This window comes from Mus caroli, chromosome 11, assembly GCF_900094665.2.
Source record: "Mus caroli chromosome 11, CAROLI_EIJ_v1.1, whole genome shotgun sequence".
In the NCBI taxonomy this organism is placed as follows: domain Eukaryota; kingdom Metazoa; phylum Chordata; class Mammalia; order Rodentia; family Muridae; genus Mus; species Mus caroli.
The window spans coordinates 82,908,033-82,914,235 of NC_034580.1; the positions used below are offsets into that span (position 1 = coordinate 82,908,033).

At 45.5% G+C, this 6,203-nt stretch overlaps 1 protein-coding gene and 1 pseudogene across 1 annotated transcript in view; one reads left to right on the plus strand and one right to left on the minus strand.

Annotated features, from left to right (window-relative positions):
• Rnf43 (ring finger protein 43) overlaps positions 1–6,203 on the plus strand; it is a 72,810-nt gene that overhangs the window by 31,556 nt on the left and 35,051 nt on the right. The window lies entirely within an intron of this gene.
• LOC115032617 lies at positions 11–110 on the minus strand (annotated as a pseudogene).

Here is a 6,203-nt window from a genome sequence, read left to right on the forward strand (position 1 = left end):
AAAAAAAAAAAAAAATATGGAACACTTCTCGAATTTGTATGCCACCCTCAGAGGTCATGCTAATCCCTGCATCCTTCCAATTTTAGTAGTTGAGCTATTGAATTGAGCCCCCCGCGCCCCACCCCCGCCCCATTTCTCAGGTTTAGAACACCCAGCTTTTCCCTCTCCTTCATCCCTGCAGTCTAGTCTGTCAGCAGATGCTCTCAGTACCTCTCCCCCAGCTTTTTCGATCCCCCCCCCTATAATTGCTGCTGCCTGAGGTCAAGCCCCCATGGAGCCTGATTCTGAGAGAGCTGGGGTTTGCTACTCCTCATTTTCCTTCATTCCATTTTCGTTTTTATCTTAAGAGTAAAATTAAGGTGCTCACAGCACTGAATGTTTTCTGTTTGTTTTTGTTTTTGAGGGGAGAGGGGTGTTTGTTTGGGAAAGAATTTTGCTCGATGTACCCAGGGTCACCGTGAACCCATTGTGTTGCCCAGGCTTGGCCTCCAACTCATGATCACTCGGCCTGCCTCAGACTCCTAGCATGGGGTACACTCAGAGTGCTAGCATGGCAGGTGCGAGCCACAGAACCCTACCAAATTAATAAGTACCACTTGTTCAGAACTTTAGGGCGACTCTTTTTGCTCGTATGGGAGAACAAATGCTTGTCTTTTTCTTCCCTGTAATTCTTCCCAAACCCTCCACACCTAGCCAATCCCCCCTTTCTCTGTATTAAAAAAAAAAAATCTCAGGAAATACACACACAAAAAATCTCCACTAAAAATGGAAACAAAAATATACAAGCAAAAGACCTATAGGACAGAAAAATGCCCAAATAAAGCAAAATGAGACGAAAAATCTACCCCCGCCCCAAATTACCATCTAGTTCATTCTGTGTTGGTCTGTGTGGGGCCTGCCCTAAAGTATGGTCGATATACCCATCAATTAGTTTACTCTATTGGAGAAAACTAATTTTCCCCTTATAAGTAGTTGTCCACTATAGAATAGATTTCTTCTTCTTCTTCTTCTTCTTCTTCTTCTTCTTCTTCTTCTTCTTCTTCTTCTTCTTCTTCTTCTTCTTCTTCTTTTGTTTTTTCAAGACAGGGTTTCTCTGTGTAGCCCTGACTGTCCTGGAACTCACTTTGTAGACCAGGCTGGCCTCGAACTCAGGAATCCACCTGCCTCTGCCTCCCAAGTGCTGTGATTAGAGAGGTGTGCCACCACTGCCTGGGTTATAGATAGCTTCTTAATTGGGGGTGTGAGCCCATGCCTTCTTCCCCCTCTCTGAGCTGGGACCCCATTTGGCTTGAACCTGTGCAGGTCCAGTGCGTGCTGCCAACAGTCTGTGAGTTCACATGTGTATGAGTCCATATGGACATCAGCCCTGTTGTGTCTGCAAGCCACTGTTTCCTTGGCGTGAGTCATGCATGATCTCTGTTCCTGAGAATCTTTCTGCCTCCTCTCCACTTAGATCCTTGAGCCCTGGAGGGAGGGAGGAAGGGAGGGAGGGAGGGAGGGAGGGAGGGAGGGGTTGATTTCATGAAGACATCCATTTAGGATGGAGCGCTCCAAAATCTCTCACTTTCCGCACATTCAGACCCTGGCTCTTCATATTCAAGTTGCCTTCGCAGTGTTGACCCTACCCCAGCTCTCCAAACATTTAAAAATTATTTATTTTTACTATTATCACTGTGTGTGTGAGTGTAGACATGCATGTACCATGGCAAGTGTGTGGAGGTCAGAGGACAGCCTTGGGGGAGACTCCTTCCACTTGGGCATTCTGGGGAGCAGGCTCGGGTTATCTGGCCTGCATGGCAAATAGCTTTACCTACTGAGCCACCTCAGTGGCCTAGCTAAGATGCTCTCAGATCTGCTTTTCTTTTCAAAAGAAGACTTGTGAGAAACAGTTTAAAAGGCACTTTCCTCTGGCCTAGCCCTTTGTTTCTTCTCAAGGCTAAAGCTAAGATGTGCCAAAAAAAAAAAAAAAAAATCCACTTGAAAGTTGTCAATAGACCAGAGCCAGTCTTTTTTTTTTTTTTTAAATATGGCTGTTTTTCTCCTATCCAAACCCTTCCCTCTTTAAGAGCTATTTGAAGACCCTCACAATCCTGCAAAGCCTATTGGCTGTACCACAGATTGTAGTCCTAGATATTATACCCTTTGGCATCATCATTGGCCTTGGGTAAGCCATGTGTGTTCTGGCCTCAAGGAGACTGAGAGCAACCCAGCACCATTTGGGAAGAAAGTAGCTGCTCATCAAATACTTGCCAACTTTGTAATAGGACACATTTCAGAACCATCCTGACGCGTCCACAGGGGATGTCTCTATGCATGTCTGTCCGTCTCCACCCGCTCTGTGGTCACATCAGGAGATTCCCTGCATCTTAACAAGGAACACTGGGTCCCATTTGATCCTTCCTCCTTACAGAGGGCTTGGAGGGAAGCACGGGGACTGTTATTGTGGGGAGAAAGACAGCTCCAGACACAGGTCTGATAATGCCCAGGCTTAGCATCGGCTTAGTGACAAACAGTTGGTTAGTGATTTGGCTAGGAGGGGGGACTCAACCTTTGAAGTATTCCAGGTGGATGTTGACCAAGCTACCAGCTATGCTGCTGTTCCCGAGGTCAGCCTACCCGAGGGGAGAAGCGAGGCCAGGTGACTGGGTGCCGCTCTTGCACCCTAAGAATCCATTTACGAGCTTGAACACAGGAGTACCCGCCCGGACAGAGAACAAACAGTAAGAAAGAAGAGCAGAGGAAAGCGCCCCTCGGTGCAGTCACTGTGTCAACAGAAATCGCAGATAAGGCGGCTTTTATGAAGCAGGGGTGTAGTGTGTGGGGAGAGCCCATGCAACTGTGGCTGGTGATTCAGAAACTTGGTGCCAGATTATATGGCTCTCTGAGAGCGCCTTATGTCCCAGCCACCCCATGATAGCTGATGTCATATAATTACCCACTTGTTAACTGGGCCAAGAGGAAAGTATTGGAAGACAGCCAGAGGAAGGTAGACTTCTATCTTAGCTGAAGCACTGTCAGAACCCAGAACACATGGCTGCTAGAACCTCCTTTTCTGCATGGGTGGAGTTGCTGTCAGCCTAATGGAGATTGATTCCTAGGACAGATGACCTGCGCATTTTGTCCTGCCCATTTCTATGACAAATATGTTCTCACTTAAATGTATTCAAGTGGGGGCGGGGGAGACGCAGGAGAGGTGGTTCAGCGGTTCAGAGCACTTGTTGCTCCTGTAGCGGATACGATTCAGTTCCCCAAACCCACACAGTCGTTCATAACCATCCAAACTCCAGTTCAAGGGGACCTGATGCCCTCTCTGACCTCCATGGGCACCAGGCACATACATAGTATACATACATATATGCAAGCAAGACACTCATACACATTAAGTCAATCTAAAAATAATGTTTAGTGTGTTCAAATGGATCTTGGCAGACAGCTCAGTTGAGAAAGTGACTTCCCACACAAGCATAAGAACCCGAGCGTGGATCCCAGCACCCAGCTGGAAAGCTGGATGCAGCTGCATCCATCTAGGTCATCAGCACTGGGAGGTGAGTCCGGAGTTGAGAGGTAAATTCTTGGAGCTCACTGACCAGTGATTCAGGTTCTAGATTCAGGTTCAGGGAGAGATGTTATCTCAAAAATAAAGTGGTAAGTAACCAAGGAAGATTCTCAACATTGACCTTCAGCCTTGCCATGCAAAGTAAAGTGGAATAAAATAAAAATGAAGATATGCAAATAGATTTCTGTGGCTTCGCCCAATAACCAACTTATTGTATCTTAAGTGGGAACAAGGTCTGGACCATTCCTGTTGGCTGACGTAGCACTGGATTGAGTTCCAGACTCACTTAGCTTCTCTTTCAATTGTTTGCTATTTTAAAAAGTGCTTAGTGGGTAATTCAAGCAAACACACTCTTGGGAGACCAAAAGCTCAAGCTTTTAATATCAATAAAGCATTCATTTATTGGTCATTATGTTAGGACACTGCTGGGTGAGATATGAAGACAAGCCTCCCCTAAAGTGATATTCTCATGAAATAAAGCAGAAAGGGAAAAAAATAGTATATAATAGTTTAAAAGGACACAAGAAATTTGGGACATTTCTGAGATTTCCCCATGAAAGAAGCAGTGCATACATGTGTATACACTTGAAGGCTTAGTGGGGCTTGCATAGGTCATATTCCAACAGAGTGTGAGAACTGTCATACCATTTGTTTTGGACAAGAGGTACACTCAGGAAAGAAACAGGGATGACACCAAGGAGACAAACAAAAGTCATACTTTGTAGCCATACTGTGTGTGGAAATAGCTAGTGCCTTAAATATGGGATTTCATCTCTACAGTGAGCTTTTTGGATACTGTTCTCTTTTAAAATTTATTATTTATTATTATTATTATTAATTTATTTATTGTGAAATGAGCCAATTCAAGCCAAATCAGATTATATTAACTGCAGGTTTATTGGGAAGCTGCTCTCAGGAGGGTTCACTGGCCCCAAGGACAAAGGCCAGAGAAGTCACCAGGGAAAGGAGAGAGAGAGAAGTGGAAAGAGAGAAATCGAGAAAGAGAACTCTCAGAGAGAGGGAGAGGAGGAGAGGGAGAAGGGAAAGAAAGAGAAGCCCAAAATGTCTGGATTATATAGGGAAGAACAGCTGGGGGAAGGACAGCCAGCCCCTGGGCTGGAAAGTTCAGGGTTGGGAGCAGGATATGCCAGCTAGGGATTGAAGGATGCAGGAAGAACCCGGAGGCTCCAGGTCTGCTTTGAAGCCTGAAATCTGCACCTCAGTCCCTTGTTCCAGGGTCTGAAACCAAACAGTTATTGTTGCTGGTTTATTTTATTATTGTTGTTATAATAATAATAACTATTATTGTTGTTGTTGTTGTTGATGATGATGATGTTGTTATTGTTATTATTATTATTAGCAGGCCAGGAACTCACTCTGTAGACCAAGCTGGCCTTGAACTCACAGAGTTCCACCTGCCTCTGCCTCTTCAGTGCTGGGATTAAAGGCGTGCGCCACCATGCCTAACCAATGAACTTTATTTTTAGTTGTGTGTATGTGTTCCTGCACTTGGGTGCACACATGTGAGTGTGGATGCCCTCTGAGACCAGAGGCGCCACATCTCCCTGGAGCTGTAATTACAGGCAGTGTGAGCCGCCCAGCACAGCACTAGGGACTTAACTCAAATTCTCTGCAAACACACACTTCTTAGCTGCTTACGACATCTCTCTGGGCCTGCTCCACCCCACCCCCTGCCCTTTGATAGAGATTCAGATAGGGAAGATCCATCACATCTTAGAAGTGCCAGAGTTGAGATGCAAAACCAAGTTTACTGCTTCCGGGGGCTGTACAGCAAACCTCGAGTTGATAGGCCAAGGTCTGAAACTTAGTTCAGAAGATTGTTCATATCTGGACAGAGCAACGATGGAGCTACAGAGAGACTGTTAGAATGTTGAGAGACTGGCTGGAGCCTCTGACTCTAGGGACAGAAAGGTTAGTTCTCCAAGACTAGTGATTAGATACAGGGAGGATTCATAGCGGCTCTGGGGTGCTCAGTCTGCGTCTCCAGGGAAAGGGTGGAGACACTAACAAAGGTAAGTCAGACATGAAGGGTTATTGACTTAGGGTGGCGTGCTGGGAGGAGGTGGTGCTTAAACCTGAGTTCGGGGGTACCATTAAGACAACAAATGATGTCTAGTGGGCCTATGGAACCACAGGCCAGATTGACCTTAGAGACCTGATGTAGCAATCATCTGAAAACACTAGAGTGTATGGGAACTCCTGAAGAGAGTGCCTACTAGAGATGAGAGCGCATTTCCTCAGGAAGTGTGAGTGTATTTCCATGAGAGGCAAAGGAAAGGAAGAAAGAAAGAGGAAAACATAACAAAGAGAGGGTAGTCAGAAGAGCAGCACCAGCCCAGGCACTGAGTCCAGGCTCAGAGTCACCAAGGGACACGTCTCTGCAATTAGTGTTGGTCTCTTTCTCAAGAAACAATGGGTGGACACCATTATGTTCAGGCACTTTTTTTTCCTCTGTTCTCAGCCCTGTTTACGGAGGCAATGAGTCGGTCAAGAGGGCCGTTTTCCTAATAAAGATGCGTTTAGTTACCATACTCTTAATTTGCACTTGTGAGAAACTCTCAATTTTTTTTAATATTTTTTTATTACATCTTTTCCTCAATTACATTTCCAATGCTATCCCAAAAGT